The sequence below is a fragment of the Strix uralensis genome, chromosome 5 (genome assembly GCF_047716275.1).
Source record: "Strix uralensis isolate ZFMK-TIS-50842 chromosome 5, bStrUra1, whole genome shotgun sequence".
In the NCBI taxonomy this organism is placed as follows: domain Eukaryota; kingdom Metazoa; phylum Chordata; class Aves; order Strigiformes; family Strigidae; genus Strix; species Strix uralensis.
The window spans coordinates 4,160,275-4,187,714 of NC_133976.1; the positions used below are offsets into that span (position 1 = coordinate 4,160,275).

The following is a 27,440-nucleotide window of genomic DNA, read 5'->3' on the forward strand; positions in this document are numbered from 1 at the left end:
CAGTGCTGTACTGCTTCACATGCCCCTCAAGTCATCCTTTTCATGCCAGGGTCAGAATTCAGCCATTCCTGTCGGTGCCTACAGCTCCAGACTTTCTCTGCATGCTGCCTGTGTGCAAGCCCATGAGATGAAATCTAAAAAACCCTGACATTGCCAATGCTGGAATTAGAAACTTAAAACAGAAGATGCCTGTAGAAGGAATAAGAAGAGTTAAACATCTAGGAATTGCCAGCAAGCTAAGTGGGAAGAAAAAAAGTGTGCCAGTATTAAATGCTAGAAGTGTAGCTGTCCTAACTTGAGGTCTGCTTATACAGCTTGGATAAAATGCAGAAAGAGGATTAAGAAAAGAAATCAAAACCTAGACTTCCAAACGCTCAGAAAAGTCCTTTTCTCTGTAGGGTAAGTGTCAAGCTGCTCTTGCATATTCTCTCACTCTGAGTCTTTGATGTCTTTGTGAGTAGCGGCATGATTCAGAAAGAGGGTGAGAGGTCACCACTCTCCTCATAAACGTATAGTAACCAAAATTGCAGCACACTGCTAGGCTGTGGGGGGATAGGAGGAGAAAGCAGAACATGTCTCCAACTACCCAGATAAGAGACTTAGCAATAGGAAGGTGCAGAAGGGTGAGTAGCATCTCCGACCATATTTTCCAAAGAAAATTTTAGTGTAGTGCTTTGTGCTGGAACTCGGTGTTGTGGGTACCTCAGCCTCACCTTTCAGAAGGGTTCACAAGGTCAGTCCTATAACACTTTAATCTTAAGAGCAGGTTTAGTTTGCATCTGGTTTAGTCCTTGAACTGCTTCCGTGTGGTAACACAAAATGGGACATAGCTGAGGGGAAAAAAGCCCTGGCGCTGTCGATGAAGTGCTGTGGAAAGTGCATGTACTAATCAGGTGGAGACCGATTGATTTATTTGGATGTAGATACCTACATGACACTGAAGTGGGTATTTTTGTCTCACTGGCTGTGTGTGTACTAACTGCACCCACTCAGGGAACCATGCTGTCCTCCCAGCCCACGTAAGACGGGGATGTTTTTAGCCCAGGCAGGTTCCCTGCACCAACACTGCAGGGCGCTTAGACCAGGCCTCCTCTGTGCAGCACAAAGACCACCAGAAGACATTATTCACAACCTTTAATTTTTCTTCAGTGGACATTTTTTTTGTTGTTTGGGTTTCTGTTGGTTGGGCGGGGGGATGGTGTTGGTTTGTGGTTTGTTTTTTTGGTTTGTTTTTTTTTTTTTTTTCTATTTTAAAGCACATAATGCTACAGTTTATCAATTTGGTGGTTTTATTCTGAGTACAAGCCCTTGAGTTTTAAGACCTGGTCACATACCCAGCTTCTGGTCCTAAAGACTGAGTCCAAGTTTGGTGTGGCTTGACAGTACCTGGTGCTCCTGAGAAGCGTAGATCTCACTGGAGTGGTGTCAGGGGCCTGTGTGAGGCTGTGGGAACCAGGCCCGGGACGGGCTTGCCTGTGCTGCATCCTCACAAGGGTTCCTGGATGAGCCGTCCCTGCAGGCACACCTGGGTGTGAGCCCTCCTGACAGAGGCCACGAGAACAATCGAACGCGGAAATACCGTGGAAGACAGTTCAGAAAGCTCTGTTATTTATTAGACAAAGTGGTTGTACCTGCCAGTGGAGTGATCTGTTCAGAAGACCAAAAATACCAACAACAGATTTGTAAAAAAAAAAAAACCACCCAAACATTGAGAATGTTTACATCATGCATTTGAAAATGGTTGTCTTCTGAATGTCTGTCTCTATTTTACTATTTATTTATTTTTTTTTTAACCAAAGTTGAATCAGACTTGGGCAAGCGATGAAGATGAGCCGTTATAGCTCCTACATGGTTTTTATCTTAAGGAGTGTGATGTCTTTATACCGAAAAAGCAGATGCTTTCTACCTGTTGTCTTTCCTTCGGCTGGGTAGGTTTTGATTTTATGGCAGGAAATATTTGACTGTTTGTACTAGTGGGATGCAGCATTTGACTTTATGACTGCAATGCAGGTCTTTTATTAGTAAAACTTAATGTGTAACAGGATAATTCCGTTGCACCTACTACTATACTGGCTTGCTTTCGTACAAAATAAGTTTCTACTTCCTTGAAGGCCTTATATAAGCCCTAACTGGGAACGAATCCAGCATGTTCGATCACAATAAAGGAGCTGCTTCAGAACGGGCTCTTCTTTAGAAATAGTCGTAAACAGGTTTATATATAGGCACCGCGATTATACACAAAACTTGCTGAAGAAATGTTTCCCAAGAGCTGGTGGTTTTAATATATGCCATGGGGACTCTGCTCAAGCTAATTCGTGAGCAAACCTGTCGTAGTAATTCAAGGCAAGGTTTAAAACACAAGAATATCTCTCCAATCCATATCTGCTGAAATGGCTCTTTGCTGTAAAAAAGGCATTTGATAAAAAGGCTCGGAAACTTCGGCTGGCATCCTACATATGCAAATGCAGGTACCGTACACGTTATATTTGGATTTCAGGGTTTTTCAGATCCATTTCAAGTCGATCGGTAGCAGCCTTATGTGGTTTGATCCCTCGCTTTCATCACCCATGCCCAATTATTATACATGAGATCCATCAGCCCCCTCTCACCAATAGTGCCTGCAGCTGAGCATCAGCACGTTTGGGAACAATAAAGGGCTGTCATTTGGGAGTTTCTTTCCCTTCTTAATCGGGCAGGACCCAAAATTACTCCTTTGCGGAGCTCACCGATCAAGCTTGTGTCTTGAACAGGTATGCTTACATCTGAGCGGCGTGAGGACTGGTTTTAGGGAGCTTTGTTGCTGGTTTACATTCAGCGTCGTTGGTTGTGTGCTCTTGTAGAGTTTCGGATAGGTACAGGGCAAAATGTGGGAAGACTCCTGCCTTTGTGATTGATTTTTAAGGACAATTTGCTGTTTTGTTCCTCGTCTCCTTTCTAATGAGCTGAATTGTTAAATTATGTTAATGTAAGGAGACACACGAGAAAGGGTGAAGCAATATACTGACACGTTGAATAATTAGATCATCTCCTGCGCAGGAAAAAAAGTCAAGTACGAAACAGGAACAAGAAGTGCCTCCCTCCCCCACTGTAGAGGCACCAGGTCTGGCTCTTTCTGCATGCAGAAGCAGGTTAGACAATTAAATCTTTAGTATTAATTAATTTTTGTGAAATTCCTGAAGATTCAAAGTGTCGTGTATACTAACTGTCTTCTGTTCGTCTGCTATTTTTTGGGAGAAGTTTGGAGTCTTGTTTCGGAGGGCTGAATTTGTGAGCTGTGTAATTTGTGATTAAACAAAAAAATGACTGTTGCTGGACTGAATTTGTAAATACCGTAGCGGTTAATCAGGTCTTCTCAGGAAAATTCTTGTGAATTTTGTCCTGAATAGGAGCTAGATCAAGGGCATTTCATAAAGAGGCACAGGACATTGTGGCTGCCTTTCTGATAGCGTTTGGCATTTTGGCAAAGCAGTGCTTCGTATTTCTTAAAAGATTTATTTCTTTGAAAGAATAACTGCTTAATAATCAATAAGATCCCAGCCCCATGTGAACCTGCGCCTGTGGGGAGGGCTGTGACAGTGCTCAGTCTTTACTTACATGAGTAAGCACTCTCGTGTGTTAAGTTTACTTGTTTGATAAACATAACACTTTGCTTTTGTTCTCTTACTTAATCACTTCCTTCGAAGAGTTAACTTCCTAAGCAGCCACAGATTAGTTCTCTCAGTTGTTTTAATTATTTTTCTTGTCACGCACAGTGAAGGTCTAGTGTTTGTGAAATGTCTTCTTTTTTTTTGTCCCCCCTTCCATGGCAGCTTCAGTGATGCTGGCATTGAAAACCCAGCCGAAATGCTCCCTGTCTGCGGTCCTGTCATTTATTCTTACATTTTTTCAACCAAGTTTCACCTTTTTGAATGTGAGTGCTAGAGAATAGAACACTTTTTCTCCAGGGTGATTTGAGTGCTCCAGAATTTTGTATTCCTGTAAGGGGTCCACAAGAGACTGTAGCAGTGGGCTTCCACGTGCTTGCTGCTGAGTAATTTCCTTTTGTATTGCTGACAGGTGACTCAAAGCAGGAGCTAGCAGATGGCTGCATCGTTAGCTGGTGGCCACAGCCTTCCGAGATGAGTTTTGGAATTTCCATCAAAGTCAGGATTAGGCTCAGGATATGCCGGTGGCACAGAGCACCCCGGGGGAGTGTGGAAGAAGAGGAAATCATTCATAGCGACTCATCTTGTGGTTGGGTGAGTCAGGGGTCTGCTGTTGGTGGTCAGAAAGGCACGTGGCTGACTATACTGTCTTTGTGTGCTCTGCAGGATGCAAACTGTCTCTGAAAATTAATTCTGCCCTTTTGATTTTTGTCCAGTGAGTTATTTCCAGAAAGGAGTTACTGTATTTTCTGGAATGAGTATTGTGAAATTCTTTTTTTTTTTTTACAGTGGGCAAGTTTTCAGCTGGTGATTTATCAGCGAAGTATTTTACAGGATCATAGTTAAAAGCTCTTCTTAAAAAAAAAATATATCCTGTGCGATAGGGAAAGTAAAAGCATCTCCGTTTCCAAATGATGAAGGAATAACCGAAAGAGCTAGTTCTTGGAATAGTAGCTCCATTGGCACTCGCTGGTGATTTCCTGTGCATTTGCTGCAAGAATCACTCTGTGATGTGAGTAGGTGGTACTAAAGGGTTATTACGAAACCAATTTTCAACCAGACGTTTTGAGTCATGGATCGGGAAGAGGGATAGCAGCTTCTGAGCTTTCTCTTTGTTTGAGCAGTGCGCCTGAAATGCACATGCAGGATATTCTATGCTTGCATGGAACAAGGCAGACTGGGGTATTACGGGAGGTGTTTCTCCTCATGCCACTCCATCTCGGGGATGGGAAACGAGAACGTGGGCTGAGAGCCGGCAGCAGCGTGCAAGGTGCACAAGGAGCAGTTTCCTGACTGTCTTTTCAATTGTAAGTATTTTCTCGTGGTTTTTCCCAGACGTGAGAGACAAAATGGAGTTGCGTCAGGACGGATGTCTGCGCCAAAACAAGGTGGTGGTTTGGAGCAGTTTGGTTCTGTTCTGGAAGCAGATGGGCTGCCACTGGCAGGAGGCAGTTGGCTTCTCCATCAGAAAAAAAATGGGGTGTTTAAGGGAATTGGTCTGGCTCCTAAACCGAAGGAATTGTTGACCTACTGACTCAGTTATGAAGCATCAGGGAAGCAGTCTTACTGTGGTTTCTTTTGTTGGTGGCAGATTCAGAAGACGTCTGTGAGCGTACGGGTATGACTAGCAAAGGAGAGACGGTTCTAATACCTGCAGCCTGTGGGATTTATTTTGTGCCAGGAAGGAGCTGAGGTGCTGACTACTGAATAACACCTAAACTTTATTTCTGATGCTTCTCCCAATAATGCATTGGTAAGTTTATGTACTTCTCATTTTCACTGCTGAGATGGTATCTTGCTAAATGTGATTTGAAAGAAAGCTCTTTAACAGCTTTTTGAATGTGGCAAGGTGTATTCATTTTTTCACTGGAGCAGCTTTTACAGAAAACACTAGCTGGCCTGCCACAGTTTAGGAGTCTGTAAGTAAGGGAGAAAACTTTGTCAATCAGGTCAGCAAAAACAATCTGAAGTTGCTGTTCCCTCCCACCTTTAACCTACAAACCTTTGCTAACATTGGTACTAAGCGAAGGGGATGGGCCAGCCCTCCAGCTTCGGGATCGTGTCATCCTGGAGTCACAGCTACGCTGTAATTTTCCTGTTACACTTCACTGAATGAACAAGGCTTCAGGCTTGAATTTCACATGAAAATCAGATGTCCATCCCTGGAATTAAATATAATGATACCGCTCCTAAAATATGCCTAGAATAGAAACGATGTTATTTTTAAGTGGTTCTGTAAATCACAAGAAAAAAAGCTATCAGTTAGTGGTTTCTCAAAAAAACCAAATCACTGACACTTTATTGGCTAGAAGGAATCACGTTGGCTGACATAGCTAGGTCTGGAAGTTATGCTGCCTGAATCTGCTGTCAACTCTGCCACTGGTTTTGGGAGGGATTTTTTTGGAGGGGGTGCTTCTTGAGCAAGTCATTATTTATTCTTAGTTGTCAATAAAATGAGGATAGTGTTGTTTAACTTTCCTTCATCGCTTTACCAGCATTATCACTATGTTTTCCATTTAGAAAGGATGCTGATACATGATACTGTAGCTCTTGGATTTCCAGAACATTGTTTTGAATGCATAGATAATTAGAAGATGGGGAAAGCAGAATAGTGATTATTGAATTTATCATGCTCAGTGACTGGTTTCCTCCAGACACCAGCTGTAGGAATTGCTGGTGCTGTGACCTAACTGTCCCACCACGAAGGGAGGAATTCACTGCTGCTGTTCTTCCCTGGGCGGTGACACCGGGAGGTGACACCAGGATGCCTTGCGTTCCCAAACCCACTTGAGTCGGCAGTTGTAGTGAGGCGCTCATGGATATTTTTTCCCTCTTTTCCAAAACAGCAACCAAGAGGGCAGTTGTACACCACACGTCCCTACAGAACTGCAAATAAACCCAGCGGTTAAAAAAAAAAAAAAAAAAAGGCAAAACAACCAAAACCGGAAGGTTTAGCATTGTACTGGATTTCCTTTTCTTAAGTGCTTCCTTTGGATCTTGGGAGAAGAGCTCAAGCACAGGGTGACTTTCTAGCGAGCAGTTGTACCAAAAGACGTGGGAGGCAGGGTCAGGGAAGAGTCACTTGGTTGTTATGTGGGTGTGAAAAGCCTATGAAAAGGAAAGGGTGGAGGAAAATATTTTACTTGAATTAAACAAATAAAGGAGAACGTTATATGAATTAGATATTCAAAGTTAGATTTTCGCCAAGTGTTTTTGTAAATTAACTGCATATCTATGGAAAATCATTTATTTAACAATAAGCTTATCAATATGTTCTCAGGAGGGACTTTTTTTTAAAAAAAGGCAACAAAAAAAAACAAAAAAAAATATTGTTTTCTTATCATTTCAGATAAAAAGAAAGGAAGTTGCAAATTTTTATAGCTCCTAAATTGTTAACTGTTAAACCTGTATTGAAGCAGTGGATCAAATTTGCTCAGGCTTACTCTGGAGCGATTTCATTTACTAAGAAATTACAAGCACGCCCTGTTTGAGGGAGGAGGAGTCCTAGATGTTCAGTTCATTGTTGACTACCCACCTGTGGGACAGGGAAATTGCTGCTCTTGAAAATCACCTGTTTCGGGGAGCAGGCTGTTACCATTGATGCAGTGCACAGGGATGTTCACACCCAAAGTAATGGAAAAAAATGTATTTTGTAACCTGATAACATTTTTTTTTTACATGTATGTTTGTAGTATCTGCATTTCCTTGCAGCTTTTAAAATGTCACCTAATGATAGAGAGAGTTTAAAATACATGGTGTAGAAACTACATTTTTCTGTGTTTTCTGAGATTATCTTGACAAAAAGCAGCACATGGAGGCAGGTTTAACAGCACTTTCCCTCTGAAGCAGAAAAGTGCTTATTACGTTAGTTAGTGAAGGACTTGATTATGTAAAAAACGAAGCAAACAACCAAAAAAAAAAAACCCCCAAAAAAACCTCCTTTATCATAAATGGTAGCTTTTTAAACACAAGCCATAAACTGCATATAAGGAAAGTGCTAACACAATTGGAAATCAGATGTGCAGGTGTGTATATGATGTCTTCTACCAAACCAACACAGTGGTGGTTTAGGTCTATGCAGTTACTTGATAAGAGTTCATTTGAGCTGGTCTCTGAGGGATTCCCATGCAAAAGTTCACAGGCAAGGTATAGAGGATTAGTTGGCTTTTTCTTGTTGTTTGTTTTGTACATTTTTAGAGTTAAGTTCTTTATGGCCTGTAGCTATACAAATGCAGAGTTTGCAGCTGAAGTTTACATGCAAAATGGTGAGCTCAAAATTGGACCTGGAAAGGAGGAGCGCTTCCTCTTCCGTTGCTCTACTAGAGTGCTAATGCCAACATTTAAAAAAAAAAAAAAAAAAAAAGAAAAAGTGTGTGTACCAGCAACATGAGGTGTGAGTAGAAGCCACTTTTATCTGTGCATTTTCAGGGTAGAGTTGTGTGCGATGCTCTCAGGTGTCTAATTCCCTCACTTGTTTCCCATATGTCTGCTGGCAAACTGGGCCACCTCTAGGCACTGTTGCCATGCCGTGCTGTGACGTTCGGGGTTCATTGGTGCAATAAATGGAAGCTAGCAGGCGTGTTTAACTTCTAATCACAGTTTGGGCACCTGAATTGTAACTTCAAGGACCTAAGCGGGTACCTGAGATTCCCCATATGACCTGTTATTACAGGCTCCTGGGAGAGTGTATATGCAGTTTTATTGCCAAAACATGAGGTTGGCAGAAGTGAGTCATAACTGTGAAGATCTCAGCTTTACTCTTTGATTTACTTCTATCCACCAAAAATAAAAATATTTCCAAGAATACAGGTAGGTATATGCTGTTCTCCTGTTAGGGCAGAGCTCTCACTGGCTCTTAAGTGTATTTACATAGCTCGTAGGATGTATTTTTCAAGCTTTAGTATAAAAGGAGCTGTGTATACATTTTATCTAATCTTCAGTGCAGTAGGCATGAGCAATTCCTGGAGAAGGGACCAGAATATAGAGCTCTGCCCCGTCTCCTGGGAGTCTTTTTCTCATGGAGTCATACTTGCCCTCCAGTGCTTTCTCTTTATGGCTTTGTGAATTTTGAATTTCTGAGCTGGCCCAGCTCCAGTGGGAGGGCAGAAAACAGCCTCAGCCCAAGCTCTGCTTGAAGTCTGCTGGTTCGAGGACTTTGTAGGAGGTGGGATCTGCAGGGGGAGAAGTGCCCAGCTTCCCAGGTGAGCTCTTACCGTGGGGTTACTATTTAAAGGTGACAATACTATCTTCTGTGGACATACTTTTGGATTCCCGTGGTGGTTACATGTTGTCTTGCAGTTGGTGTGGTTTTAGTGTTACCAGAGTGTACGTGATGAATTGAACCTCTCTGCAGATTCCAGTTCCAAGGTTAGCTTCTACCACGGTCATCGCTGATGATCATGTGGCCTTGGGGTGAGCCAGCTCAATTTGCTGATCTGGTTAAAAAACTAGATTTTTCTTCTCCCTTTCTTTTCTTTTGGGAAAATTAGAACTGATCCAGCTCACTGCTTAGCTGCATGACTGCTGGTGCCGATGGGGAAGGAGCAGGAGCTCATGGCCGGAAGAAAAGGAGGAGGTGGGACTGTCATTTTGGTGACACCTGCATGAAGTTCAGTTCAACCTGTTCAGGAAACCTCACCTCTCCTGTCTCTTAATCACAGTGGAGCTCAAGCAAGAAACCTTGTTCTCCAAAACAAGCAATCTGTTGATTTTCAGTCTTCCCTGGTTTCCTTTGGCTCTGGATGTTAGGTGTCTGCATTTAACTTGAGCATCTGTGTACAATGAGTAGTTGATGTACTCCTTTTGTACTTCCGTTTTCTGTTCAGACCCTAAGTACTTAAGAGTAGGGTTAATAACATTGTACAGTGGTAAAGAGGAGTCCATCCCTTACTAAAATTTCTAGTCATCAGTGTAAATAAATAGTACTGAAATAATATTTGTAGAGCCTGATCGGCTTATGGCATTTATTGAATTGGCATTTTTTCAGACAGCATCACAGATTGTTCTTCTGTTCATACTTCTCACAAAATTTACCTTTGTCTATAATTTCACAAATCACACCCCATCCTAATCAGAGTTGGGATAGAATTTCCATTGGCCAGGAAAAAAAACCCAGCAAAACACCCCAAAACCTGACTCTCCAAAGAAGATTTCAGGGCAACCATGGTTCAGGCAGTGGGCTGCCAGCAGGCACAGCACAGTTCTTCACGTTGTGAAGGATTATCTTTCTATGTGCCTCTTTCTTCTACTCTTCTGCTTTGGAGATTTTGTGGCTCCTTTTGCATTTTTTCTCTTGATTTTTCCTGATTCTTAAACTTATTGTTGCAATCCATGTTTCTCATACACGTGCTTTAAACATAAAAGGTGTGCTCGTGCCATATCTCCTTCTACGCTTTCTTCTTTCTGCATGTATGCTTACCTAATAATGTGAAAATAGCAAACAAAGCACGTGATCTGAGAAACAGTCTGGTATTTTACCCTAAGGGAGGATTTTCTCAGCACACAAATCAAGAGTAAATAGTTAAAAATGCTGTATAGTACAGATCCAAACACACTAATGCTTACTTGTGCGTATAAGTAAATTTATTTGCATGCATAAATGTTACAGGGTTGAACTCTATTATCAAATCTGCTGTCAAAAGTTGACCCAGGGCATTTTGCAAGAAAGATGATGATTGTCTCTTTAATTACTTAAATTCTGTTTTGCCTGTTTAGGAGAGCTACTCACAACTCTGTAATTACTGCACGCCTGCCATTCAGATCAGGCTCTCTACTGGCAATGTAATGCACAACTTTGAACGAGAGTGGCGTGGCATAGCTACAACATCCAGCTACAAGGACCTCCTTTTAATTGAACACTTTGATTAATCACACAATAATCAGACGATTGGGTTGCTACAAAAGTTTGCCAGCCCTCTGCTAAGCGCTCCTACGGAATTACAGAATCATAGATGTTAGAGATGGAAAGTGCATTAGATCATCCAGACCGTCGTCTTGCCAGTACATGTTTTCTGCTAAGGGTTTGGTGTTTTTTTTTTTTTTTTCCCTGCGGTTTATGGCTAGAGATACTCTAAGAACTTGGCCTTCCACTTCAATCTTCTGGAGTCTTTTCCACAAGGTTTGATGGTGAGATTTTGCTTTGCCTGATATTTGGCCTAAATTTTTCCATTTCTTTGTTTCACCGTATTATTTCAAGTCTACATTCTCATCTTTCAGTAATTCCCTCTGTGGTGTTAACAGCCTGTAAATATGAACAGAATAGTATTACGTGCTCTTGAATCTTAGATGTATCACTTACCTTAAGTGCTGTGTCTTCAGTTCTTCAGGGTTTGGGAAAATTATATTGATTGAAGATAGGTTTTAAACTGAACTGCTAATAGTATAATTTCTCAGATGCATATTTTATTCCAGTATAAGAGTGGTCTGTTCTGGTGTCACTTGAGAAATTGTTGAAAATTACCTGAGGAGGCCAATTTTACTCAGAAATGAAAATGTTTTTATACGGGGGAGTTATGCCAGTATAACTTAAGTGATTTCTTTTTTTTTTTTTAACTCTGTTGTGGCATTTAAACTGCAGGGAAGCGATGTATGCAGCAAGTCTGTAGAGGGCATTACAGAGAAAATGAAAAAAATTAACAGTTTTCCATTAATGACAGAAGTAGTAACGTAGTTATTAGTCTTCTTCCCCACCCCCCCACCCCCCCCCCGCTTTCCATTATCCTATCTTTTTCTCAAAGTTTCTTCATAACTACTGTTTCTTACTATAGTTGTTTTGGTGGAATTTGGGGGTGAAACAGCTGTTCATTGTTTCTTCTTAAGGGCTTTGTCTTTGCTACCAGAAGCCTTGGGTGCCCAAGCAGCATTGTCTCTAAAGTTTTCCCTTGTCTTGACCATAAAGAGCTAGATCGATATCCCCCCAAAACAAATACTGTGTGGCCATAAAGAGGACAAACAGGCGTTGGTTTGGCTGTCACCCCATGAGACCAGCTGGTTGGTGTGAGCAGGAGCATGGCTGTGCTGGCCTGAGCCAGACCCTTCAGAGCTGCCTACGGTCATGATCCAGCACCTTTACCCCAGACCTTCTCTGGTTTCTGAAGCATTACTACTGCTTTTCCTTTCAGAGTGCCACAAAGGATGAGAGGGCTGTGTTGCAAGCCTCCAAATAAAGGTTTTTTTGTAGGGTGGGGGTGAGGGTGTGTGTTGCATGCCCACCGGAGGCACAGCCCGCCTGGAAGCTGGCAAAGGCACTGTGCAGTCCTCATCCCCACCATCCATCCGCAGTGTGTCAGAAGAAGGTGTTTGAGTCATTCAGAAGGGATTTCAGGAGCGAGTTAACATTGGTGTGACACAGAGAGCTTGACCTCATGGACCTTGGGAGCCTGGGGTGGTAAGCTCTCTTCCTCAAGCCACCGGGAAGCTTAGTGCAGGGTAGGGATGTTGATGAGAGAGGTGAGGACGGGCATATCATAGGAGGTAAAATTACTATTAGTGAGTGGATTTAAGGTGTTTGAGGATCAGGTTGTGTAACTGAATGGGGAGATGAATGAAAAACATGTAAATGGGTGGGTTAGTGAGTGAGTAAGAGAAAATGTGAGTGGGCGGGTAATTAGACTGGCAAGTGAGAGAGGAGGTAGGAGTGGGTGAGTAGATGGGTAGGTATGTAGCAAAAAAGTTGGAACCAGCACTAAGGGCCGACTCGGTGATGATACCTGGAAGACTGGTAACAACCACCCTTCTCGAGGTGTGCAGAGAGGACCGGTGGCCAGCGCTGTTACCGGGGACTGTGGGGTGTGCAGGTGAGCGGGCAGACCCTCAGGACCTCCGTTGCTTTCCACTGATCTGCTTCCAACTCGTTGGATGGCATGTCATTTACTCTGCCTAAACTTCAGTGTCTGTGCGTGCAGTAAATAGTAATCTTCACCTTGGACAGATGGTTGCATTTTGCTAGTGTTCCTGCAGAAATATCCAAGACCATAATTACTATTTGCTGGGTGTTTTGGTTCTAACAAGGTCGCAGTGAAAGCAGGTGAAGCACAACAGAGGCATTTAGTCTGTCTGGAGCATTGCAGTTTGTAGTGGTTTTACCCAAGAACTGAAATGACCCAAGAGCTGCAGGTGGAAAGAATTAATTGACAAATAAAAGGTACAAAGATGGTGGATACACTGGAATTACAGATGTGCAACACATCAGCATAAAGGCATCTCCCAGACTTGAAGATCCTTTCATTTTAATGAATGAGAGGTGAAGGTAAAGTAATTTTAAATCATTATCAAACCTTGACTGACTGGGCTTTTATTAGAATCTACTACAGCTGCTGTAAGGCTGAACATAGTTCACCTTGACTAATACATAACTGTTTTTAATTTACTATGGCAGAGTTACAGCCCTAGCTGTAGTCAGGTACAGTCAGGCTATTGTTTAAGGTAATGGCTCTACTATCCTGTTACGTTACATTAAGTTGTGCGTGGTACATTTTCAATATTTATTGTAATAGAGCAAGTTCTTTTGAAGCCCAAATAGAGGTGAATGACTACCACAGGAAGTTACAGGCTTTATCATAGCTGCCAAAAAGGTGTGTATTTACTAAGGAATAACTTAATATGTGGTGTTGCACTGAAAAATCCTACTAGGAACCAGTCCCTGCAGGTTTTTCATTCAGCAGCTGGGTAAGGTGAGAGTTTTCCCTTGCTGGACCTACTTTTTGACAGAAACTACATTGCCCTGTCTGCACATGGGTTTGATAGCAGGATGAAGACCTGGTATATGGAGCAGCCTGCTGTGAGGAGGACTTTAACCCCACGCTCGCCGTTGCGTTGTACATCAGTGGTGTTAGCGCAGGTTGAGTCACTCAGAATGGCTGCACCCACATCGTGCTCTGGAAGCCGTTTGGGGAAGGAGATGCCAGCCCAGTGTTATGGCATGTTTAATAACTCTGACCAGCTCTGTGGTGTTCGCTGCATTTTTTTATTGCAAGGTAGAAGTCTATAACGCTGGGTTATGCAGGTGTCTGGTATTGGTAACTTCTAAAAGTATCTCTAAGCAGTGAGTGAAAGCCTTCTCATCTTGAACATGGTCACCTCTTGCAAACTAAATTTCCTACGAAGCTTGGAACTGTAGCCAAGTCAGCTTGTACAGTAGTCGGCGTTTACTCATTTTTTTAATCTGAAACAAATCCAGAAATCATTTGCTGTACTTAGGCAGATGTTTATTACCATTAAAACAGAGCAGATCTCTTGCTGCTGTTCAAATGCTGTAGTAACTGCGCGAAGTAAGAGGCAGAGGAATGTGTGGGTAGGTTTAATACAAGCCTGTTGGGTTGTAGATCTGTCAAAGCCCCAAATTTGCATTTCTTACATAAGCAGAAATCCTGGTAGTGTTTACACATGCTTTGTCTGTGCTTTAGGAACTGCAGGAATTGAATTGCTGTGTCAAAAACACTGCTCTTAGTTGCCATCTGTGGGATTGCATGGACACTGTTAAAATATTTACAATTGCAGTCCTAACCAGAAGTTTGTTTGCTGTTACACTTGATATTAAAACTTATCACACCAATTTTAAGAGCAGCATGCGACCTTGATGGAAGTGTGGACAGTTGTAAGATTCTGAGAATACACGGGAACGAAAACCTTGAGGTTTCCCTTCTGTTTAATTAATTGTTTGTTTCTGTTGGTGACAAGGTTACAAAGCATTTGTAATAAGCAAAGCATTTGTAATAAGTATGCTTTGCCTTTTGCCATTTTTTTTCCATATGGGTGTGTGCTTCCTTTTCATTATGTTGTTTTTCTTTCCTTTTTTTTTCTTTTTTAAACACAGCCACTCCTTTCATTTTAAGAATAAGAAATGAGCTGCTTGCTGAGCTGAAAAAAGTTTCATAAACATCGCAATTCTGATCCTTCTAATCTTCTATTAATTGTAGGGGCAGGTGTAGGAAGCTACTACAGGAGAGGAGGTTTACTAACTTTTTCAAGGTTTGGGATTACGCAGAGGAGCAGTGTACTTTAGATGCTACGGAGAAAGGTCAGAACAACGTGGTCGAAAGGTGCGTTGCTCTGTAATGCATCCCTTTTGCTTGCCTTGCTTCAATTCTGCCCCATAGAGTTCTGAGCCCTTCAGCTAGCATTTTAAACACAAAATTCAAATAGGCTGTCTGAAGTCTATACACATGATCTTATTTGTTTCCTGCTGTTGTAAAACAGATTTTATTTCTGAAGATATTATCTTCTAATACTTTTGTTACCCAGACTTTTTCTGTTTGTTTGTTGCTCAAGAGAAAGTGAAGGGAACCACTTGCTTGATCTCAGTAAAAAAGAAAGCAATTAATGCTGTTAGCTGTATTGACTGTGTAATGCTGAGATAGCGTCTGTAGGAGAGCAACCAGACAGCTTAAAGAAGAAGTAAGATTTTTATTTTTTTTCTAAAGCATGCTGAAACCGTTTAAAATGCTGAAATGGGGGTAGGGCAAGGAGGGTGGTAAAAAATACATCACCCATCCCTTGTGATTCTGCGGTTTTGTCTGAATCTTTTTTTTTTCCCCTTCTCCCTACGATCAGCCATGCGTTTCAATTGTGATCGCTGCTCTAAGACTGTAGCTGTGTGCAAGATGTCTCATTTGCCTAATATTAAAAATATGTGTGTGTAATAACATTTTTATAATGCTTCCCATCTGGAAGATGTGTCACACACCTTTGTGTTAAGCTTCACGGCATCCTTTTTACATATTACTGTGTTTTGTGGATGGAGACTCCTATGCATGGACTTGTTAGTGTACGGTTCTGGCCTGAAAAATGGTTGAAAGCAGCTTATTATTTATTGCCGGAAATAAGTTTTCACTATTTGTCTGTCTTGCTCGGCCTAGTAGAACCAATCCATTTGTGAGAGAATTACTTGTCTGCTTAAAACCGTTATGGTTCACTTACTAGAAGAAATGCTAATGAACTAACACATAGTAAGGGATCTGAGGACCTTCTACCTCTGATCGTTCAGGAGTTACCTGGAAGCTTTAAGGTTTTGGTCTAAAATTGTATGTGCAGATCAAATCATAGCCATATCATAAGGTGTGAATTTCTGTCAAAAACTGTCTCAAAATGGTACGTCCGTTAAAAGGTATGTATGAGTAATTGTACTGCCATTTATATTACCAAGGCTACGTTCTTTCTTGAATAAAACTAATAAAATTGTGTCAAAGAGTGGGCTAACTGCCATATGAAATAACCGCAGATTAACCTTTTCGTTCTCAAAATTTGTAACAGAGGTATTGCTGCATAAGCAGTATGACAAAAAAGGAAGAATAAGAGCAGCTTTATGTGCTAGCCATACTTTGGAAAAGGGACAGTGAATTGCTGGTTTTACAGTATGTAGAAAGCGAGCTTCTGAGCTGCTTGTGCACTTCAGGTATATTTCCTTACACTGTTTGTATTTGCTGATACATACTGATTAATAAATTTCCATTTTAGGTGTATAACCATCCTTTAAAAGACCAAATTATCAAAGTGCTGGCCAGCAGACAGCACCTCTGTGCTTAATTCCAGCTGGTGGTGACACCTTTTGGATGCTGAGCACTTGGAAAATTTCACCTGTCATTTGGGGCAATTGATTAAAAGTTGAGTTTTTCCCAGAGCCTGGCATGATCCATGGTCAGTGGTATAGTAGAAGGAGAAAACAGTCTAAACCTACTGTCTCCTAGGCTTGTTCTCTGAACTGTTATAAAACGTTTTCTTCTCAAATTGCTTTTAAAACACGACGATGCAAATTTGAACACTCTCTGCAAATTTGACCTGTATTTATATCTGAATGTTTGGAAGAAGCCCATAAAATTATTTCCATATTGTTTTCAGTAAATCTCCAGTTTATTATTCTGAGAAAATTTGATGCATCTGCAGTGTGCACGATCTGGCTTTCTGATATGCAGATGCACAGCCTTGCATATCTAGTCAAATCAGTGTAGCAACTGCTTTTACAAACTACGTGACAATGTACAGCCTCCTATCTGAGAACCAGATCAGACCAAAATTGGGACTCGGTCCAAAAAATAAAATACTGCAATCAATCTACTTACTGTGTCAGCATTCAGATTCGTTTCTGTTACATACACTGCAGAGAAAGGAAGTGGAAAATACACGCTAGCATCCAGAAACAGATTCCTGAGTCATGGAGGATGGCTGAGGTGGGCATTGTTAATCGGAATTGCTTAAAGGTTCCCGTTTTTGCAGACACCGTATGGGCTAATAGATGTTAAAAGCGATGTTCTCAGCCTGCGTGACACCGAGGAAGTCACTGCATGACACTACGGATGCCATGTGACTTCCCTGTTTACACTCAGCCCAGCTGTAAATGTATATGAAATAGCAGTGATAGAATCATCTGCTTGTGTCACAACCTCCTCAGTCCATGGTCCTCAGCCTTCAGAGCTGCCCCTTGGTACCAGCGGGGATTTGCAGAGTTCAGTCTCTTGGAAAACCTTACTTTAAATGTTGAGGTGTTCAAATGGGGTTGAACTCTTGCTTAAGACCTTATGTTTCCTTTCCTTCCGCCCGCCCCGCTGCTATTCTCAGATGCTGGCTGGCACCTCTGTCCGGCAGGCATCTGCTTCTTGGGCAGGCACAGGTGGGCTTCATGGCTCACCCATCCCTTCCTGCATGCTTGCCGCTTAACCCGTTTATTTCCAGTTCCATAGACTTATCCTTCTGTCCTAAAATTTGCTGGATCTCAAGGAAATCGTTCACCTATCCTACCAGGAGAGGAGGACCAGTGCACCCATGTAATTCTTCTCAGATCACTGTAAGCAGCACTTGAGTGTGTAGCGTGTACTGCATAGCAGCAGGGTCACTTTGGGGTTATAACAGTAAATCTTTTAAAAGCAATCACACTTTAGAAGTGAATTAAGCACTCAAGTTTCTGGGTGAAAGCCAATTGCCAAGGTTTAATCTGTAGCCTAAAGCTCTGCTGGCAATTCGGGCAATTCTGTCTGTGTATGGGTAGAGACACTAATATCAAAATATCTTTCCTGATAAAGAGCAGTGGGACTTTTAATGTCCACAATAAAAATAAAAACATTTTAAAGGGTTTTTTAAATCATTATTACACTGTAAATGTGCAGCGGAATACATGGCTCTGATACAAAGACCAGGCAGTATCATATACATGCACGTACATGTCTGTAAGTGCACAAGGACAGGATTCAGTTGCCTGCTCGTTGGTGTCTAGTGCCTTTGAGACACCTTAGGTAATCTGGGACATACCCCTACCTGGCAGGTACAGCGTGAGTTTGATGGGAGTTTGATGTGGGCCAGGCAGGACACTGTACATCACCTAAAAATGACAAGAAGCATAGGCGCTGTGTTTAGGCAACTAAATCTTCACATAAGCGTGCAAGCTGCCGTTGTAATTCCTGGAGATGCAATTTATCGTGGAAGTCTAGAGAGCAATTCTGTTCACCCAGACGTTTATTTTTGGTGGGCTGAAATGCTATCCAGGTGCTGCTGGGTCTCTAGTGATTAAACTAGTTTTGGTTTTTTTTTTTTCCCTCTGACACATAATGTGAAACACATACGAATAATAAATAGTTTGAAATACAAATCAGTTCACATTCTTGCAGTGAACATCTCAGAATTTATAATAGTTAATTGGGATGCAAAGAAATTCAGTATTTTTATGCAGCAGGAACCCTGTGCAGAAGAAAATCATTAGACCCAAAGCGAATAACTTTTCATGAGTGTGATTACAGCTTATTGCTTACACTTCCCATATAAGTTTGTGTCATGAACACACTTATTTAGCCATTAAGCATTTTTTTTTTTAATTAGAATTTTTGGTCATGTTTTGCCGTGGCTAAGTAGTAAATAGTGAGTTATGCTTTTAGGTAAGTAGGGGACAATTTATATTTTCAACTAAAATGCTACAGCACCTAAGAAGATTGGGTTTCTGTTCTTAATTGCCAGTTTCTTTCTGTGTTTTATTGTATATTGGTATAAAAAAAATCAACAAGCCCATTGTGATGCTTTTGATTAGGCTTCAACAGAGATAATAAAAGTATAGTGTCCCTTTGTGAAAGGAGTTTTTAATTATTGTTATTTGTACTTGCTAGCTTCATTTCTGAAGGGAAATGGAGGTGACCTCATCCTGAAAGTTGTCAGTCTCATGCTATTGTCATCCACCGCCTGGAAAAGAGGTTGTTCCTTTGTTTCTTGTTGCTTTTTTTAATGAGGAGCTATCAGCTGGCCTGATGGGCCCTGCCGCTTTGGAAACGCTGTCCAAACTCTGTTTCAGCAGCGTGCACGTTTCTGAAATGTTGAGCTGCAGAGCTGAGTTATATCTTGGGAGCAGGGAACCGGCAGTCTCAGACCTGCGGTCTGTCTCATCCAGTAACGTCTCTAACAGCAGCTGCTACCAAAGACTTCGGGGAGAGGTGATGGAGTCCTCATAGAGGACAGTTACCAAAGATTTGAGAGCTTATTCCTACTCTTTCATACCAACTGATCTAATCATCTTGGATGTTCTCGTTATCCATCCAAAGACTTGGATTTCTTAACCCTTCGCAGGTCCTGGCTTTGGCATATTCTTGTGAGGGCCACACTTCATCTGTGCTTTGCACTTCAAAAAACACGAGGAGAGATTCCCTCACGCTTTGGAGTGCAAACTGTGCAGGGCAGCGGTGGCTTTGTGCCTGTTTGTGCAGGTACCAGTGTATCAGGACCAGTCAGTATTCAGTTGTGACTGTAGTGTAAATGCCTAAATACTCGTAATCATTTTAGTTCATTGAACATCTCCGTACGTCGGGAGAAGGATGAATAGGAGTGCTTTTTCATCTCTCTTCACTATTCTATATTTCTTAAGCTGTTACCTTGTTTCATCTTAAATGAACCTTCTCTAAAATACTCTGAACTTTCCAATTCCATTTCAGTTCATCCAGTGCCATCTGCCACAGTGTCTGCTATGTATTTCAGTCCTGGCGAAAATCCCCATTTCTCATCGATACCTCCGCACTCTTTCGTAGGGGCGATGTGACAAGCTAAGCTGGCAAGTTGTTCCCACCTCTGTTGCCAATTACATAGCAATGTAAAGAGGCAAATTCTGACAACCCGTGTCCTTAGAGGTGTTTGAATACCTAACTCACGGTGAAATCATTAGCATGAGGCTCTTGAACATCCCTGGGGCTCTAGGCTGGGCTCTCTGCTCAACTTTTGCTCAAGCAGTCTCTTGCTGACTTTACTCAGTTCACTTTTTTTGTCTGTCTCAGATGTGTATTTAAAACTGCTCATTCTTCCTCGGTATCAAAACCATTGACTTGGAGATAGACAGAGAGCAGGGTGCTAGGAGTTCCCTCAGCAAGGGAATCAGCATTCAGCTGTTTTGTTTTCTAGCCCTGGCCTGGAGAAACCTTCAGGGTCAGTGAGCTTGGTACATTTCATGGGTCTCCCCACCACTTTGCCAAACACATGGGGAGCTGTGGTCTGGAGCTCCCAGTTTATCTCATTCCTTTGCTTTCTGCTGCTCATTAAAAGATAGAATTAAAATCTCAGTGCTGTGAGATGTTTGGGCGGTCTGAAATGGTTTTCATTCTGTGGCTCCCAGATTTTGTTGAGGCAAAAGGAATGGAAGTTGTCCTGAAGTAAGCCACATTTTTCAGTAAAAACACTGGACTCAGGTCACACTACACTGACTTTATTCAGTCCTTCCTTTGCTATCTGTAATGTGGGGATTACAAGTGTACCTTAAAGGATTGTTCTGAAAACTGTGGTAGGTTTGTTAGCGTTTCTGCAGTCTTACCAAAACAAATGTTAAATACAAATTTTCTGAAACCTGTTCATCTCCCAGAGCTGCTGTCTTGTTCTGCTTTGTTGGTTTTTTTCCCTTCTGCTTTTAAAAATGTGGGACTCTTGTCATCTTTGCTCTTTACATTCTCCAAATCTCAGTTACTGTACAAGGTACTCTGCATGCTGGAGGTGGATACAAAAAGACGTTTATATGATTTAGTTTCTGAAATGGTGGGTACTACGTTGGGTAGGAAGGTATGTCTGTATCAGCACTGAGTATAAGCTGCTTCATCCTGAATAGAAACGCAGGAGACTGAGTCTTGTCTCTCATTCTCACAAACTACTGCAGAAGTTGTGGCCTTTCAAAGTATTCCTTGAATCGTGGGACTGTATGTTATGTAGTTTGACTCCTAGATTTCAAAATGGGATATAAAGAACCTATTCCCTGCCAACATCAGAGGCACTCCAGAAACACAGCTACCCGCCTCTGTTTAGAAGAGGTAGAGTGATTTCTTGACACGAGCCTGCCCTGTGGCAAACACAAAATTCCCAAGTTTGGGCTGAATATCTTGTTTCCCTACAGAGGACCATTTTTCAAGCGCAGGAGGAACAGCAAGCGTGGCTGCTGCGGCAGCAGATGCAAAGCTGTGCCGTGGGAGAGCAGGGCTTGTTCTCGTCTTTCACATCTCTACGGCTTCCCGCACTGCACCACCCTGCTTTTCGGCCGTGGGCACGGAGAGCGTTTGGCACGAAGACAAGAGACGTGCCGAGGACTGCCAGGCAGCAGCAAGCGTAGCGCGGCTCCTTCTCTCGTGCCAGACGAGCTTTTGATGGCGGACTTCGGAGGCATACATTTCACGTGGGCACAACCAGCTCTTGATTTAAAAAATAAAGCAACTTGAAACTACCCTAGGGCAAAAATAAATGACTGCAAGAACACCAGAGGATTGAGCAACATGCAAAGGACATGTTGTTTCCTTTAAGGATTCTGACTATAAATGACGTCACTTAGATAGTTTGGATGTTTGTGAGCACTACAGGGCTTGGAAAGGGAAAGCAAATCGGAAAAACACTGGGAAGCTGAACAATTTGTTTTGTTTTATGACTCCCTGGTAGTTTAATGAGGGAGCTATTACTCATGCACTGTCACTGCACATCTAGAAAATTCCTCTGGGTTTAAAAACTGGCAGGAAAAAGTAGTTTCCTAAAAACCACTGAATTAATGAGATGAAGCCCATTGCTCAGGAGTCCCTAACAGGAAGGGTCAGAGGCGGAGTTGTGCAGGACTCATGGTATGTTGGAAATCTTTTCCACGGGGTGTTTCAAAGAACGGACGGAGCTGGCGGGGATGCAGAGAAGTAATGCAGCGGGCGTGCTCAGCATCTCTCTTTTAGGATGCACTACTATGAATCTGGGAAGAAAAAAGATTCCTTTGACTGGGACATTGTAGCCAATCCTTCCCCTCCGTTCTTTTGCATCTGAAAAATACTTGGGACTGGGGTACTGGACCCCTCCAAAAGAGATGAAATTTAAGGAAAGGTTTTGGGCAGTGGTGCATGGCGATGTATTAGTGACACTTGAAGTGAGGGAGATATACTTAAGGAGAAGAAAAAGAAGTATTTGTTGTGTGGGCGTAATTATACAGCTTTAAATGAATTTTCACAGTTTCATAATCCGTATTCCCATGTCTGTCAGACTTCTGACTTCCTGCTTTGTGTCTGCATTATTTTATAGGTCTGTACAGTGCTGTTTGCATATTTACTTCAGTTATTTTAGCTTTTTTAGCCTATTTTGTCACATCCATACAGGATCCACATTATCCTCATCTTAACTGGAAACCTTAATATAACTTTTATGGCCCTTGAAAGCAGAATGAATGCTGTTTCAGTTTGATGTTTTAGAGAGTACAGTAAACAGAGGACTGCTCCAGTCTGGAAATGCAAGTGAATATATTCCTCACCAACCCCCTGACACAATTATTCTCTCATAGCATAAGTTACTATAATTTTTTTTTTTTTTTTTAAAAATGCAGATAAAGCAGTGCGTGTTAGGAGGGAAGTCCTTAAGGAGTCTTAAAGTGTGTTGTAATGATTAGTATTAGAATTAACAAGCCACTGTTAACAATTCTGCTACAGTTTGTCTTAAATTACAGTACCTTAACTGTAATCATATTCATTCTTCGTGTTATGTCAGTGCTGTACTGTAGTCTAAATCAATTTTGTCTTCTCTGTTACTCTCCTTGTAAGGACTTCCAGAATTCTTTCAATTATTCTTTTTTTTCCCCCCATACATAAACTTTAATCCAGAATATTACCAGTTTCCCATGGAAGTACAAAAGTAGCACAGGAGAGGTTGTGTCTTTAAAGCTTCACATCAAAGAGATGCTTAACTGTGTCTTCTTCTACATGCAACATACACTCTCTTTTGAAATACCCAGTACTGAGTTGGTTTTGAATATTTTTTTAAAGCACGTAGATGCCCACTTCATGTCTCTGTGCTGGATTTTTGCCCTTGGGTGTGGAACTCGCTGCCTGGGCCAGAATTAGGAAACGCTTCCTGCATCTGCTGTGAAAAAGTGTTGGATCACTGAGTAGATCTCAGTTTTCAGCAGGATGGGAATGGGGCAGAATGAGACTGAAAAGGCTGGGAAAACGCTTCTGGTATTACGGAGATGGTAGGGGTGTGGACATGATGTAATTCTCATTATTTTGGAATCAAACAGCATAGAGGGAGACACTTCAGAGGGACCTTGTTTGTGACGCATTAGGCCGGGATTTGGGCATCAGTCATTCTGAGGATATGAGTACATGGCAGTGAGCACAGCAAAGCTCAGGTTAGCTCTGAAAAAGCCTATTTGAGTACCAGGAGCAGTGTGACCACTGAACAGAGGTGTTCAGCCTTGTGTCGGATCCGTACTGCTTTGGTTTTCCAGGGTAGTGTGGAGCTGACAGCTAAGAAGATGTAAAAAGGGACTTTCCTGCTTTCTGGGTGGGTGCTTCAGTGTCCAGATTCCAGTGAAGGTAGTGAGCACCAGTGCTCCTGTGCAGCCTTGTTCTGGAAAGAGCTCTGGTGTTGGCATGGATTTTGGTGAGGTTTGGGCTCTTTCAGGGGACTTACATGGTGTTCACGCCTAAATGGGTTGCAGCAGAGTCTAAGTGAGAGGCAGGTTCCCTCACGCCAAGCAGGACACCGTCGGTGGTGAACAGGTAATAAAAATAAAAACCGGCTCTAATACAGTATGTGCTGATGCTCAGGCAGCTGCTGAGTAGAGAGTTTTACCACTCGAGACTCCAGGCACCTAAATTCTGCCAAAATTTAGGCAGAACGGAGACAGGCCACGTGGCTGACGCCTGCAGCCTCCCAGTCTCGTGGCAAGGGACACTTGTCGGGCAGCTGTCTATAGAGACAGCAGTGTCTGACTGCTTGGTGCTGTGTCACCCGTTGAGCAGAGAGACTGGGCTCCCCAAAGCTCCAGTCACGTGTGTTTTATGCTGATAGAAGAGAAATCTTTTTGGCTTGTTATTGATAGAAACCTAACTTAATTTCCCCATTAATGAGGGCTTAGTAGTAGACTATTAACGTTATCATGGTTCAGCGGATTTCCCTTCTTGGCTAATTGTGTGTCCTTCACTGTTTTCTCTCTGTGCCGAAAGGAAGCTGTTAAAAGAGTCAGCGTTGCTGAGAGGCAGGTTGTATCTAACAGGGTGCTGTTCCCATCTTCACACCGGTGCCTGTGCAGTTCTGCGTGTGCTGCCTGATGCCACCATCCCCCACCCGTTCAGAGCTCTTCTGCTGGCTCCTGCTTCACCCTTGGACCGTGGTGTGGAGATGTATGTACATACTGTGTTCAAATGACTAATAGGTTTTACATTTAAAGAGTTTTTTTCTTAAAGCTTACTTTGTCGGGACCTTTGCAGCTGGCATTACGTAGCACATACTTAATTACCTGGTCATCACTGTGACCGTTTTATCCTCTTAACCTTCACAGTTGCTACAGTAGACAATTTTGGGGATAATCTTGAGTGAATTTCTTTGGCCAGTATTAAAACCACAAAGAAATCCAAAGTAGTTCCGTGAAAAAGGAGTCTCTTGATTAAACTATTTGCAAGGGATTGAAAGGGGGGGTACAAAATAAAAACCCAGTCCAACTGCAGGGAAATGGCTGTGGGGACATGATCATGGGCTAGCAGCTGCAGCATTCCTGCACCCGTCATCTCGGACCTGTTTTAACCACGAAGCAGTTAATGCAGAATGGTCAGCAGTGCTGAGCAGGGAACGGGCCTTGCTGGCAGATGCTTACTGCTATTTATGTTGTGCATTATCTCAGTCAGTTTTGCATCTGTCTTTGTTACAATTTTGTTTCCTGCCTTCAAGTTCCCCTTTTCTCATCGTGTCTAATAAATTAAATTGAATTCGCAAAATATTACAAAGCAACATTAGGATGTGCCAGTTATGAGTAGAATAAATTAATTACACGCCGTGAACTAACTGAACTCATTTACTACTTGATGAATTAATTTAATCATATCTGTTACAAATAGGAGATCTCAAATGCTGGCAGAATAAAGAGCTAACAACTCTCTTCGCAAAATCACTAGGGCTTCATTGTCAAAATTTTAGTTTTCCTTAGTCTCGTAATGGCCACACTTTTGGAAGTAGGAAGTTACAGCAGTCATTTGCAATTTGGGGTTCTCCTCTGTGATTCCTACACCACTTCCAGGTTGACGTCTGCCTCCTCAATTCATTTGAAACTTTGAAGATTCTAGTTGCTTTTTCTTCACCACATATTAGCGCCAGTTCTTCATCCTTACCTTTTTTCACTGGTCAAACATTCAAAGCCATCAAGCATGTTGTCCAGCTCGAGATTCCATCCTGACTGGGTGTCTATAATTCTGGCTTTTTTTATGATCTTTCTTAATCATATTCTTAATGTACTCAATGACGTTCTCTCTGTGCACATTCTGTGTCTTCTCTCTCCCAGATTTCCTCTGCAAATATGTATTTGACTGTTGTCTCTGTGCAGTCAAGTTCCAGATCTGCACCTCTGTGCGTCATTTTATTTCTCTTGTGAGATGTTTGCCTGACTTGGGCACATGAGAATTGATAGCAGTCAGCTGCAGCTCAGTACAGTTTCAAGAGAAAGGAGCTTTCTCGTATGCCAACCCTCTGTAAATGCCACAAAAATACATTTTTATTTAGGCCTCTATTTTAAAGCTATACCTTCCTATGAGTACTTAGAGTAGATAGGCCATCAGGCTGTTAATCTGCCTTTATATCAGGTTTTAGTGTCTCATTATTTCTCATGCTTCCATCTTTTTTTGTGTCTCTTCACTCTTTCTTACCTCAGGCAGTAAACTAGAAACCAAACTCCTTTTATTCTGTTTTATATGGTGCTCCTATATCGGTGTGTCTTGGTCCCTGACAGGGACTCTGCCCTGCTACAGTAGCTTTAAAGTGCCTCCCTTGGAAATCACTGAGGAGGTAAGTGTCTGCATAGCTTCAAAATCTACACAAGCTGAGTTTCTCAGGTCCTGAAGAAAATTCAACTAGAAACAGAACTGCAGCCTTCCTTGGTTTAATGCTCAAATTATGAGATGCTGACCTCATTTATAGCTTCAAAAGATGAACCCAGTTACAGGGAGGAGACTAATAAAATCATAAGTAAGTTGCAGCAAAATGGATATATGTACGTTACGTTCTTCTGATAGATAGAGACATATTTTTCTAATGCAACTGAAGTTGCTCAATTGCTGTAGTAGATTAAAGCAGAAACTACTCTGCAAAACAAAATTACTTTCAAAATCCAGCAGCCACTTTTCCCTATCTCTTGCTTGTCTGTGTTTAATATATGGAGCATTACGCTGTGGTCCTCCAATTAGTTCTGTAATTTTCATGGCGTATGCCAGAATCAGTGTTTATTATTGAAGCACAATATCTTTTTTATCCTGATGATGATGTGTTCTGTCCTGTAACAGTAGTCAGATACATGAACTGAGTAGTAAACGGGGTTCAGGAGTAAGGATCAGTAAATATTCAAAGCTGTGAGTGGTTGGGTGGGTGTAATCAACTCCAGCACTGCCAGATGCTTCACTGGTTGATCCAGATGATCCAGTGAAGATCCCTCTCATCTCCTGGCTCCTCCAGCACAATTTACAGGCCATTGATCAGTCCCTAAAATCTTTAGGTGAATCTGTCATCCCTCTCTCTTCAAAGCCAGAAGAAACAAGCTCTTTAATTAGGTGACATAGGCTGGCCTAACTGAACAGCTGCAGAAATGGAGGGGAGTGGTTGTGTTTCTGCTGCTGGTCGAGGAGGTGGGCAGTTCCTGGAGGCTTCTGGGGCCTGGGACACAGAGGAGCTGCTGCCATGGCCTCTCCCACAGCGGTGGCAAGTGTCGGCCGGCTGTGTTCCTCTGGTGCTCTTTCATTCTGTAATAAAATGAGGTGATCCAAAACAGAACCAAACTGGTAAAAATGTGCTGTAGCTGTGTGACCTTCTTGTGCTTTTGTAAGAGAGAAGCTATGCAAACATGCATTTAAATAAACCATTTTATCAATTCCAGGTGCTGATCTTGTGAGAGCGCCTTGCATATTCCAAAGGAAGAACATGTTGTTTGAGAGAAAATCTATTTATAAATATGTGCAAACTGAAAGGTAAATAATTTCTGTTTCCAGTAAATCGATGGAATATGCTCTCTTGCATTGGTTATGTTTCCTGTTGTGAAATATGTAGTGTAAATATACCTGGCACATATTATGTTTGTCTCTGTGCAGCACCAGTATATAGGAAGTGGCTATCTTCAAAAATCTCATTTCTGATTCTTTGCTTCTTCAACATAACAAAGAAGGGTTCAAAGGTGGTTTGTTTTGCTCTGAAAATATTTTTGGCTTGGGTTTTGGTTTTTTTGCAGTGTCATACATGATGGGAGGAGTAAAGAACATTTGTCTTCAGCTAAAAGATTCTCTGCAGTCTGTTTGTCAGGCGTGGGAATTCAGTTGGGATTGAAAACAATCACTTGTAGCGGTCTGATTGAATTTTCTATCC

At 42.0% G+C, this 27,440-nt stretch overlaps 1 long non-coding RNA gene across 4 annotated transcripts in view; it reads left to right on the plus strand.

Moving 5' to 3' along the window:
• The window catches only part of LOC141943936 (uncharacterized), a 126,313-nt gene that overhangs the window by 95,658 nt on the left and 3,215 nt on the right, over window positions 1-27,440 (plus strand). The window contains exons 3-6 of one of the 4 annotated variants that reach the window (XR_012629103.1): window positions 4,057-5,397; window positions 14,561-14,683; window positions 24,050-24,230; window positions 26,959-27,049. This is a non-coding gene — a long non-coding RNA (uncharacterized LOC141943936). The remainder of the gene's footprint in view (window positions 1-4,056; window positions 5,398-14,560; window positions 14,684-24,049; window positions 24,231-26,958; window positions 27,050-27,440) is intronic. The other 3 variants (XR_012629101.1, XR_012629102.1, XR_012629104.1) reach the window with 3 other exon arrangements.